At 40.7% G+C, this 13311-nt stretch overlaps 1 non-coding gene across 1 annotated transcript; it reads left to right on the top strand.

Moving 5' to 3' along the window:
• Window positions 1–8113: 8113 nt before the first annotated feature.
• On the top strand, window positions 8114–8217 carry LOC115305805. The gene has a single exon (XR_003915003.1). It is a non-coding gene; the product is annotated as a U6 spliceosomal RNA (small nuclear RNA).
• The last annotated feature ends 5094 nt before the right edge of the window (window positions 8218–13311 follow it).

Here is a 13311-nt window from a genome sequence, read left to right as displayed (position 1 = left end):
ATCTCTTAAGGGACTGATTTGTACACCAGAGTATCAATTTCTCAATTCTGAAAAGGAGATATACCTGAAATACTCATTTCTTCTCCATGGGCATCCCCTCCTCTTTTATCAAGGTACTGTGAAACTAGATAGGCTAGGGGAAGGTTGTTTTTTTTTTTTTTCTGAGTTTTATTTATTTCTGAGAGAGAGAGAGAGAGAGACTGCATAAGCAGGGGAGAGCTAGAGAGAGAGGGAGACACACAGAATCCAAAGACAGGCTCCAGGCTCTGAGCTGTCAGCACAGAGCCCGACGCGGGGCTCTAACACATGAACTGTGAGATCATGACCTGAGCCCAAGTTGGGTGCTCAACCAACTCAGCCACCCCAGGTGCCCCTAAGAGAAAGGTTTTTAATTGACATATCATCAGCAGTAAGGGAGTAGACTAATGTAGAAAGCTATTTCTTTTAAGCCATGGAAAGACTTAGAAAATTTTGGTTTTCTCTAGTGAATTGATTATTCCCATGCTAGACAATCATGATCAAATTCTTACTGTCTAATTCCCTGTTTTACATCCCTCTTGTATATAAATACAGCAGTTCTTTAGTATATATTATTCAAGACAGGCTCTCAGATAACTAAGTTTAGTTTTCATTTTAAGAACACATCCTGCTCCCTTAGATAAGTCTGAGGAATTTGCCTAGTTTCAGCAGCCTGTGTGTAAGCCTTTTAGTGTGGGTTATTCCTGTAGTTTGTCCAAGTTAGGGTCATATGTACAATGGAGGGGACTATTAACAGTTCTCAGTGGGGTAACTATTAACAGTTCGGTAAATGACATTGGAACAACTGATCGTTTGTTTTGATAAAAATGAAATTATATTCCCTACCTAATACCATTCATGAAAATGCATTCTGGAGGGACTAAAGACCCAAACAGAAAACAAAACTCTACTTATCTTGGCAGAAAATATAGGAGAGAAACTAGGGGCGCCTGGGTGGCTCGGTCGGTTAAGCATCAGGCTTCGGCTCAGGTCATGATCTCACGGATTGTGGGTTCCAGCCCCGCGTCAGGCTCTTTGCTGACAGCTAGCTCGGAGCCTGGAGCCTGCTTCAGATTCTGTGTCTCTCTCTCTCTCTCTCTGACCCTCCCCTGCTCCCACTGTCTCTCTCTGTCTCTCAAAAATAAATAAAAAACACTAAAAAAAAAATTTTTAAAGGAGAGAAACTAGACTTTGGGAAACTACAAGTTTCTGACTTTGGAAAACTAGCAGTCATTTTAAACCAGACCGTAAATGCAAAATATGTAAAGAAATAGATTGATAAGTGTGATTCCATGAAGACGCAACAGCGTGAAATGTGGACAGCAAGTCAAAGTTGTCTGCTACAAAAAGCATCATAAGCAAAGTTTCAAGATTGATAAGTGTGAATAAGGCATACAACATATTTAGGCAAAGCCAAAAACAAGTGACAGATTAGGAGATCGTATCTGCCATATGTGTAACACAGAAAGGATTAGTGTTTAGATCTATAAATCACTCCTACGTAAAGAGGAGACTCAGAACAATGGGAACATGGAAAAAAATAATAGGATAATTACTTATAGAAAAATAACTAGAATTGATCAATGAACATATGAATAGAAGCTGAACCTCACCAATTATTGGGAAAAATTGATTCTATTTAGAACATCAAGATAACAATATCGGCAGAAATTAAGCATACTAATAAAATATATTGAATGGGTGTGGGAAAGCCTACACACACAATGCTAATGAGAATATAAAATTGGTACAGTCATGTAGAAGAGAAATTTGGCAGTTGACTAACATAAAAGTACATGTTTGCTTTGACCTGGCCATTCCAGCTATTGGTGTCTCCTTTTGAAAAACACTGGCACTTGTGCATAAGAAAACATGTACAAACATGCCCAGGGCAGAGTTCCTCATAAGGAGAAACTAGAAACACTAAACCAAGAACGGAAGAATGGCTTACAACAAGGTGTTCATTCAAACTACGTAAGCAGCAGCATGAAGCAGTTAGAAAGAATGCTACCGGTCAGTGCCAATCTGGATGGCCCCACCACTGCATCCGATTAGATAAAAGAGCAAGTTACAAATATATTGCTGTGATACCATTTTGTAGAAAAAAAAATAACAGCACAGAATGAAACGACGTATTGCCTAAGGAACACATGTAAAACTGTGTAAATATATAAAAGCGGAGAGGAAACTAACCTAATTGATGTCAGGCTGCCTCTGGGATGATGGGGCACAGGATGTGGGAGGGGCTTGAAGGGGATTTGTCCTTAACCCCTTTTTAAACAAGAACTCAGGTATTATTTACATTTTATTTTTGTTTTTTAAAAAAGCTTATTTATTTATTTTGAGAGCACGCAAATGTGAGTAGAGGAAGAGCAGAGAGAGAGAGAATCCCGAGCAGACTTCACACCGTCAGCACAGAGTTCCATTTGGGGCTTGAATTCACTAACCGTGAGATCATGACCTGAGCTGTAATCAAGAGTCTGAGCTTAACAACTGAGCCACCCAGGCACCCTTAAATTTTATTTTTATTTTTAAAAATTTTAAAGCATATTTTTAAAATTTTTTTTGCGTCTTTTTTTTATTTTTATTTTTGAGAGACAGAGAGAGACAGCATGAGCAGGGGAGGGTCAGAGAGAGAGGGAGACACAGAATCCGAAATAGGCTCCAGGCTCTGAGCTAGCTGTCAGCACAGAGCCCGATGCGGGGCCCGAACCCACAAACCATGAGATCATGATCTGGGACGAAGCCGAACGCTTAACTGACCGAGCCACCCAGGCACCCCTTATTTATTTTGAGAGAGAGAGACACACACAGAGAAGGAGAGCAGGGGAGGAGCAGAGAGAGCGGGAGACAGAGAATCCCAAGCAGGCTCCAGGCTGTCAGTACAGAACCTGACGTAGGGCTCAAACCCATGAACTGTGAGATCGTGACCTGAGCTAAAATAAGAGTCTGACACTTAACTGATTGAGCCACCTAGGTGCTCCTCTAAATTTTATATTTAAAATTAAGTCAGTTTTCTAGTGAACAACTGCTGAAGAGGAAACATGTATTCTCCCTTTAAACATATGTAGGTGCATAAAAATATCAAATAAAATGTAAATATGTATACATTTATAAATATAAATTTAAATGTAAACATGCATCTATATGCATACATAGTATAACTTGAAATCAAGATTTTCTTTTTTTTAATTTTTCTTTTTTCTCTTTCTAAATGTTTTTATTTGAGAGACAGAGTACGAGTAGTGAGACACAGAATCAGAAGCAGGCTGCAGGCTGCAGGCTCCAGGCTCTGAGCTATCAGCACAGAGTCTGACCTGGGGCTCAAACTCACGAGCCATGAGATCATGATCTGAGCCGAAGTCAGACGCTTGACCAACTGAGCCACCCAGGCACCCCAGGCAGTGTCTTTTTTAACCTCTTTGAAGATCATTAGCAGAAACATCTGGATCCAATTGTAACTGTCAGTTTCAAACAACTCAGAGACCAGCAACAGCATAAAACTGAGTGTTTAGGCAGAGACTGCTGACCTCCAGGGTTGGACATCTCTGACCACTCAAGGCATCCCAGGAGGATGGTGTCAACTACCCATCCCCACTGGGGGGGGAGATCTTCAGTGCCACCCAAGATAGTTACACGGTCCTGCAAGACAGCACTACTTTTGTGAGATTTTAATGTGAAGTTCATGCCAAACTGCCTTTCAAAGACACTCATCTCTGCCTAGGCTGTCGGGTTCGCCAGTTCTGGGTTGTTCCATAGCTACTCACTCAACACAAAACTGTATCAGTCAAGCTTCTCAGCGGTAAGTCACAGAAGCTGTTAGTTTGCTAGGGCTGCTTTAACCAAGTGCCACAAACTAGGTGGCTCAGAACACCAGAAATGTATTGTCTCACAGTTCTGGAGGCCAGAAGTCTGAAGTCACGGTGTCAGCAGGGTCATGCTCCCTCTAAAGTTGCTTAGGTAGGATCTGTGTCAGGTATTTCTCCTAGCTTCTGGCAGTTCCTTGGTTTGCCCAGCATAACACCTATCTTCACCTTGTGTCTCCATGTTGAAATTTCCCCTATTTATATGGGGTATCAGTCATATTGTATTAACCATGTTCCCTACTCCAATATGACTTTTTCTTAACTAATTATATCTGTAGCAACCCCCCAGAGGGTCACATTTTCAGATAATAGAGGTTAGGACTTCATCATATGAATTTTTAGGGAATGCAGTTCAACCCATAACATCAATCTTTCTTAGAGAGAGAGAGAGCAAGCAAGGGAGGGGCAGAAAGAGGGGGACACACAGATTCCAAAGCAGGTTCCAGGCTCTGAGCGGTCAGCACAGAGCCCGACATGGGGCTCGAACCCATGGAACGTGAGATTGTATCATCAATCTTGTGTGATTTGTGGCGGCAGGTGAGAGAACTACTAGAAGGATATTGGCTCATAGCATCATTGGAAAGGCTGAGGAACCAGCATGGAAAATGGACAGGTACAGAGGAGCCTGGGCAGCAGCCAGAACCACAGCTCAAATCTTGCCTCAGACCAACCCAATGAGGACATCCTGGTCTCTACAGGACACTGGACAGCATGGCTTATGCTGCCCCAGAATCTCTGAGTTGCTGTGCTGCAACTTCCAAATATTTTCAACCACCCAGTGCAAGTGCAAGAGTGGATTTTCCAAGATCTTGACTTTAGAATACATCCTGAATATTAAATAACATCATATATTAGGACTGGAAAGATCAACATAACAGATACAGTTGGTGAGTCTTTAGTGTATCAGAAGATCATGATATAAACAATCATATTCCCAAAATAGAACTACTAAGGTGATATGGATAATTTTGTAGGAAAAATATACATGAACAAAGCTGACTTCAGGAGAAATAAGAAATCTAACCAATAATCATTACAGAAATAGAAATTCCTTTAGTAGTCAAAATTTTCCAATACCGGAGGTACCTGGGTGGCTCAGTCGGTTAAGTGTCTGACTTGAGCTCAGGTCATAATTTCACAGTTCGTGAGTTCAAGCACTGCATTGGGGTTTCTTCTGGCTGCTCAGAGCCTGGAGCCTGCTTCGGATTCTGTGTCTCCCTCTCTCTCTCTCTCTGCCCCTGCACAGCTTGCACTCTGTCTCTCTCTCTTTCTCTTTCTCTCTCAAAAATAAATAAATATTAAAAATTTTGTCCAATACCAAAAGACCTCTTCAAGCCTTAATCATTTCTTAGATCAGTTTTATCAAGACTTTAATGAACATGTAATTCCAGTCTTCTACAAGCTGTTTCAGAGAATAGAAAAAAACTATTCAACTCATAAGACCATTAAAACCTTGATACCAAAACAATAGTATATAAGGAAAAAACAATATAGAGCAATCTCAAAAACCTTAAAAAAGTCCAAATTTAAAATGTCATTATAAAGAGCTTCTTATTGGAATTTTACTGCAATCAAACCTCCAAGTTAGTTAGCATATAGTGCAACAATGATTTCAAGAGTAGATTCCTTAATGCCCCTTACCCATTTAGCCCATCCCCTCCCACAATCCCTTCAGTAACCCTCTGTTTGTTCTCCATATTTAAGAGTCCTTTATGTTTTATCCTCCTCCCTGTTTTTATATCATTTTTGCTTCCCTTACCTTATGTTTATCTGTTTTGTATCTTAAAGTCCTCATATAAGTGAAGTCATATGATATTTGTCTTTCTATAACTAATTTCGCTTAGCATGATACCCTCTAGTTCCATCATGTAGTTGCAAATGGTAAGATTTCATTCTTTTTGATTGCTGAGTAATACTCCATTGTGTATATATACTACATCTTCTTTATCTATTCATCCATCAATGGACATTTGGGCTCTTTCCACACTTTGGCTATTATTGATCAAACGTCTTTGTTTAATGCACTATTGTAATCCCCATTTTCACTCGGAAGCATTTTCCCTCAATGACACCTCAATGCAAATTCATCATTATTCAGTTCTTTTAGTTATCTATCTTTTTAGTTATCACATTTCACTTATTAAGACTGACTCCTTCATTTTGAAACTTGAATTCATATTCAATTCAAAGCTGTCCTTCCTCATGCACTAGAGCTCTGGTAATCTGAACTAGAGAAGAGGGTATGGGCATGGATTTGCCACATCCCGTTCTCTCTTCCCTGTTCTCACTACTGGTGTGCTGAGTTCCAGAAATGACTGTCAATGATTCTTGCCCTGTGTAATTCTCTCCCCTATGAGTGTGCACAGAAGCTGGTAAATATGATGAGATATCATGCCCATAATGAGGCAATAACACATAGCAAAATGGAGTTTATCTAGGTTGGCCAATGCTAATCACAGGAGCCTTTAAACTCAGAGTTTTCTTTGGCTATTGGCAGAGGAGTAAGTTAGAGACTTGAAGTATAAGGGGGACTCAATACAACCTTGAAGATAAAGGGGACCAGGTGCCAAGGAATGAGCTGAGTGGGGGCCTTCATTGACCATCAGCAAGGAAAGGGGGCCACGATTCTACAATTACCAGGAACTGAATTGGGACAACAATCCGAATGAGCTAGAAAGCATGTGTTTCTCAAGAGCCTCCAGATAAGAATCCAAGTTGGCCAATCTTGATTTTGACTTTGTGAGAACTGGAGCAAAAAAATCCAGTCAAGCTTACTTGGACTTCTGACACACAGAACTGTGAGCCAATACCTTTGTATTGCTTTATGCCACTACATTTGTGGTAATTCATTACACAGCAATAGAAAACTACTATATTACTCTTTTGGTACTCAGGGGAGAAAATAGGGGGAGGGATGACCTATCCTTACATGATTGCCTTTGAAATTTGTTGCACTTTTATTAGTTGGACATATTCATGTTTTCTTTATATGACAAATCCCAGCCGGACAATGGAGGCATTTCTGTCCCCTTTCTGTTGGTTATCTTGGCCTCTCTGTAATACCAGTTGGATATCAGTTCCCTCTACGTGGCAGGCATCCAAAAGCTAGTTCTCCAAATGGTCCTATGGTGTAGGCCTGGCAAGAAGTTGGACAGGGGGCAGCTGAATGAAGCTCACCTTATCTTTCCTGAATTCAGCACATTCCGCCAATGGACATTCTATAGTGTCTATTGCTGCCAGTGTTCCATTACCGAAGCCGGAACCATCTTGGGGGCTACCAGCAAAACTCCTAGTCCTGCCATCTTCTTCAGGAACCAGTGACCTGTGAGACTCTCCGGAAACCCCTCCAAACCAAAGCAGGTGATGCTACTCAACCCCACTATATCTCTTCTGCCAGGTGAGTGGCTCAGCAACGTTCAGACAAGATGTGATCACAAGTCTCAGATTTGATTGAGGGGCTGGCAGAGGGCCCTCCCTTTTGCTCCCTTAAAACTTTCAGTGCTGTGGTGTTTGGGTGGCTCAGTCGGTTGAATGTCCAACTTTGACTCAGGTCATGATCTCATGATTTGTAAGTTCAATCCCCACATGGGCTCTTTGCTGCCAATGCAGAGCCTGTTTTGGAACCTCTGTCCCCTTCTCTCTTTGTTCTTCCCTGTGCACATGGGCACTATTTCTCTCTCTCTCTCAAAAATAAACATAAAAAAACCTCTCAATGATAAAAGTCATCAAACTGGTTGAACCAGTATTGCCCTGTGGGAACCAAAATCTCAAGTCAAGAACTGGGCCTTATCTGAACTCAGCCTTGGAGAAGAATAACTGTTGTCTGCAGGACAATTATTTCCACTTAAATCCCTGAGACATTTGGTAATCTCTAAGGACAGGATAAGATATCAGTTAGGCTCCATATCATCCTGTTACACTATTCCTCTTGCAAATTCTGTTCATCAGTGTCTTAAAAAAAAAAAAATCCAAAAACGACCCGGGGCGCCTGGGTGGCTCAGTCAGTTAAGCATCTGATTTCAGCCCCATGTCAGACTCTGTGCTGACATCTCAGAGCCTGGAGCCTGCTTCAGATTCTGTGTCTCCCTCTCTGTCTGTCCCTCCCCCACTAGCATTCTGTCTCTCTCTCAAAATAAAAAAAACATTAAAAAAGAAGACCCATTATAACTAAGTAGAGTGTAGATGAGTAAATATAAGGATGGTTCAATATTAGGAAATCTATCACTACAGTGCTTATTTCAGCAGCACAAATAGTAAAATTCGAACGATACAGAGATTAGTATGGCTCCTGAGCAAGGATGACATGAAAATTTGTGAAGTGTTCCATATTAAAAAAAAGAAAGAAAGAAAGAAAGAAAATCTACCACTACAGTCTGACCGTATTAACAGATTAAGGAGAAGACCCACATGATTATTTCCAGATACATAAAGAAGCATTACACAAAATTGAACTCTCATTTATATTAAAAAAAATTTCAAACATGGATAGAGGGGTGCCTGGGTGGCTCGGTCAGTTAAGTATCCGATTTTGGCTCAGGTCATGATCTCATGTTCGTGGGTTCGAGCCCCATGTTGGGCTCTGTGCTGACAGCTCAGAGCCTGGAACCTGCTTCTGATTCTGTGTCTCCCTCTCTCTCTGCTCCTCTCTGCTCATGCTCTGTCTTTCTCTATGTCAAAAATAAAGAAAACATTAAAAAAAAAACATGAATAGAAGGAAACTTTTATAATGTAATAAAGGGCCCCTACCCGAAACTTACATAAACCATCATTTTTAAAAGCATTTTTTTCCACATTTATTTATTTTGAGAGTGCACATGCATGCACACAAGCTAGGGAGGGGCAGAGAAAGAGAAGGAGAGAGAGAATCCCAAGCAGGCCCTGTGCTGTCAGCACAGAGTTTGATGTGGGGCTCAAATCCACAAACTGTGAGATCATGACCTGAGCCGAACTCAAGAGTCTTACACTTAACCCCAGACTGAGCCACTCTCTAGAATTATTTTTTATTAAAGTCAGGAAAAAGACAAGGCTGCCCACTATCTTTGGTACTATTCCATAAAATAATAATTGCTCTAAAGGTTATAAGACAAGAAGATATAAGAAAGGAGGAGACAAATTGATGATTTTTACAGATCATATTACTGTTTTCATAAAAATATTCAAGAGCATCTACTGAAAAACTAGCAGTATTTATAAAACAAAATGCAGCAGTATTGATGGCTGTAAGATCAAAATACAAAAATCAATCATTGTCCTATAGAGAGAATGATAAAACATTATTAAAGAATGCAAAGGGAGAAATGAAAAAAACTGTCATATTCTTGTCTGGGAAGAATCCAGACTGAAAAGATGTCCAATTAATTAATTAATCCAATGCAGTTTGAATCAAAATTCCAATAGTGTTCTTGTTTATGATTTAGACAAATGAATTTTGAAAGTGACATCCAAGAACAGTGGCCCAGCAATTCTTATTGTATGTATGTAGACTACTGTATTTACTTTTTACAAATTCATAAATTTATAGTCAATATATAAAGACATGGAGTTAATGGATATACACCAAACTGATAGTTACAATTGCTTCAGGAGAGGGAGGGGGTTTGGATTAAGGGGAATTTCAGCTTTTAAAAAATTTTTTAACATTTATTTATTTTTGAGAGACAGAGAGACACAGAGCCTGAACAGGAGAGAAGCAGAGAGAGAAGGAGACACAGAATCGAAAGCAGGCTCCAGGCTCTGAGCTGTCAGTTACAGAGCCTAACACGGGGCTCGAACCCATGAACTATAAAATCCTGACCTGAGTTGAAGTCAGACACTCAACTGACTGAGCCACCCAGGTGCCCCTCAACTTTTTTTAAATTTATTTTTTCAATGTTTATCTTTGAGAAAGATACAGAGCACAGGTGGGGTGGGATGGAGAGAGAAAGGGAGACAGAGAATTGGAAGCAGGCTCCAGGCTCTGAGCGCTCAGCACAGAGCTCGATGCAGGGATCGAACCCATGAACTGTAAGATCATGACCTGAGCCAAAGTTGGACACTTAACCAACTGAGCCACCCAGGTGCCCCCCTCAGCTTTTTTTATATCCCTTATTTTAAAATATATTTGAAGAAGAAATGACAAATGTGAATTGTAGGCAATAGTTACATTAGATATTAATTGTTGTGTGATTGTTTCTGCATATTTTAAACTTGTCAACGTAAACAAAAAGTTAGTCGATGAATTCCCCAAATTGAAACAAAAAGCCTGGGGTCACCTGGGTAGCTCAGCTGGTTGAGCGTCTGACCCTTGATTTTGACTTAGGTCATGATCTCATGGTTTGTGAGATGGAGCTCTGTGTCAGACTCCTCACTGAGCCTGCTTGGGATTATCTGTCTCTCTCTCTCTGCCCCTTCTTCATTTGAGATCTCTCTTAAAATAAACATTTTAAAAAAGCGCCTGTGTTTATATTCACTATTTGTTGGGATTTTGCTTTACATCTCTAGACATTTGGAAAGATAAGTGGAATTTGAACTACTTCTGTAATTTTACACAGTCAAATATTGTGAAACTTTCAGCATTCTAGGCAGTCTAAACACTGTTTCTGAGATAAGTCTTGTTTATTTTCCCCCATTCTCTAAAGATTAATCAGTTACCATTAATAAATCCAAGTCTGAGGTGGCCCTGGGACCAGGACAAAAGTCTATTGTGAATGTGTTTGCAGACTTTAGGTCCCAAAGAATAGAAGATGCTCAAAGTGTCTCCATCTCTCTCTCTCTTTTTTAAAGACTTTGGGCTATTTTGTTTTAATGTTTATTTTTTTGAGAGAGAGAGGAAGACACAGAATCTGAAGCAGGCTCCAGGCTCTCAGCTGTCAGCACGGACTCCGACGTAGGGCTTGAACCCACAAACCCTGAGATCATGATCTGAGCCAAAGTCAGACGCTTAACTGAGACTGAACCACCCAGGTGCCCCACGGTGTCTCCATCTCTTGGAACAAAGGAGGGTATCGAGAACAATGCTGCTAAAAATTAAGCAGATGCTTGCTTCCAGAAAAGCCTGGCATAGAGACAGGGTAAAGTGACACAGGTTGATGGTGGAAGGCATGGAAACAGCAGCAGCTGGTCTGTATTTCTTTCTTAATCGTAAAGCCACTAACAATGGCAATGATTTTAGGGTGAGAAGATCCCATGTGTTTTCTCGTTCCTCATCTTCTTTGACTCCTGCAGTATTCCGTATCATTACTTGACTCTTCCAGTTTTGGGGACACCACTAGATAGCCTGCATGAGGTGGACTTCTGGTCATTCTGCTCATCCTTTGCTGTTTCTACCCCTGCTGCCTTATCTCTGTCCTTCTCTCCTCTGAGGAGCTCATCAGTTCTTACATGTTGAGTCAATCATCACCTCAAAAGCTCTGTCTCTAGCCTGAGCTTCAGTTCCACATTTTCTACCACCGAACTTTTTGTTCTCTGGGGCATCATCCAAAACTCAACAACCAGCCAACTTTTCATTTCCTCTAGACTTTGGGTCAGTGGTATCATCATTCTCTTTGTTTTTTTTTTTAAAGATAATTTCTTTTTTTGTTTTTTAATTTATTTTTGATACAGAGAGAGACAGAGCATGAGAGGCGGAGGGGCAGAGAGAAAAGGAGACACAGAACCGGAAGCAGGCTCCAGGCTCTGAGCTGTCAGCACAGAGCCTGACGCGGGGCTTGAACCCACAAACGTGAGATTTGACCTGAGCTGAAGTCGGAGGCTTTACCGACCGAGCCACCCAGGTGCCCCTCATCATTCTCTTTGGGTGGAAATGCAGAGTCAGACTGTCAGGATCTATGGTGGGGGTGGGGGTATGGCTGTGTTCATCACCTGGGGCCTTTGGTAGTGCTTGTTCCACATGGTAAGTTTTTAATACTGATTCCTAGAAAGACAGAATCCTTGCCTCATCTGTCTCCCCAGCACCTTAAATCCTATCACTTCTTCCTTCATTCCTGTTCTTCTCTGATTTCATTAGAAAAGGACTAATCCGGTCAGTTCTGCCCTTTGCTCCTCTGCTCTACTAATTCTGCCAAGAGAATTTTGCAAAACACAGAGCCAGTGAGAAGGGGGAAAGCTGATCTAGAGGCAGCTAGCCAGACTATTCACAGCTTGAATTGGCTCAAGGTGGTTGTGCTAAAACCACAGTTTAAATCAATTCACCTATTTACCTCCTTCTAAGCTGTCCTAATTTGCTTACTCTGTCCATAGCCCAAATTCTCTTGTTTGGAATTTAAGAAAACTCCAAAATTTTTTAAGTTTATTTATTTATTGTGAGAGAGAGAGAGAGAGAGTGCACATATGTGTGCATCTGCAGGGACTGGCAGAGAGCGAGAGAGAGCGAGAGAATCCCAAGCAGGCTCCTTGCTGTCAGTGTAGAGCCTGACTTGGGACTCGATTTCATGAACTACAAGATCATGACCTGAGCTGAAATCAAGAGCCAAATGCTTAACTGACTGAGCCACTCAGGCGCCCAGGAAGCTCCAATTTCTTTTCTTTTTTTTTTTTTTTTTTCATGTTTGCTTATTTTTTGAAAGAGAGAAAAACAGAGTGGAAGCAGGGGAGGGTTAGAGGGAGAGAGGGAGACATGGAATCTGAAGCGGGCTCCAGGCTCTGAGCTGTCAGGACAGAGCCTAACTCAGGGCTGGAACCCATGAATCATGAGATCATGACCTGAGCCAAAATTGGATGCTGGATTCTCAACCAGCTGAGCCACCTAGGCACCTCAAGATGAAATTTTTAAAAAAGCCAAACCAAATGCCTGAAGATAATAATAATGTTGGCAATTAACTGAATGACCAATATGTTTAAGAAAGATTCCTTTCTTGTAGGCTACAGAGTGGGAGACGGTAAAGTTATAACTTTAATTAAAAAAAAAAGTCCTTTAAAAAAAGGAACTAATTGCTTTCTGGCGAAAGAAGCTTGTTCTTTGCAAATGACTGTGCTCTTTGGGTTGAACCAACCCAATTCTTATGTCCTTATTTATTTTTGAAACTGCCACACCTATATACCAAAAGGGGCAAGGTGAATCAGTACTGAGTGTTTAATATATATATTTTTAATGAGAATGTATATATTCTATGAACAAACCCAAACATTCCAAAAGCATGAAAAATAACAGCTGTTCTTTATCTCCTGGATACCCCCATCACTGCAGCCACCATAAGTCTTTTATTTCTTCAACCAGAAGATTTGTATGCATCACGTACAAGTCTATATTGTGCTATTTTTTAATATTGTGCAATTTTTAATCATGTTTTTAAAAAAAAACAGTCTTAAATAACTCGTTTGTATACAACTCCAGTGGCTTAATCTAACGCACAGATGTTAATTTTGGTTTCTTTTTTGGTTAACTGCACTCAGATACGCCTGGTGCCTGCAGTTTCCATCGCGGTCGAAAATTGTAAACACACGAAATACA

This window comes from Suricata suricatta, chromosome 10 (genome assembly GCF_006229205.1).
Source record: "Suricata suricatta isolate VVHF042 chromosome 10, meerkat_22Aug2017_6uvM2_HiC, whole genome shotgun sequence".
Lineage (NCBI taxonomy): Eukaryota > Metazoa > Chordata > Mammalia > Carnivora > Herpestidae > Suricata > Suricata suricatta.
Note: the sequence above shows the minus strand (reverse complement) of the source record. Positions and strands in the feature narration are given on the sequence as shown.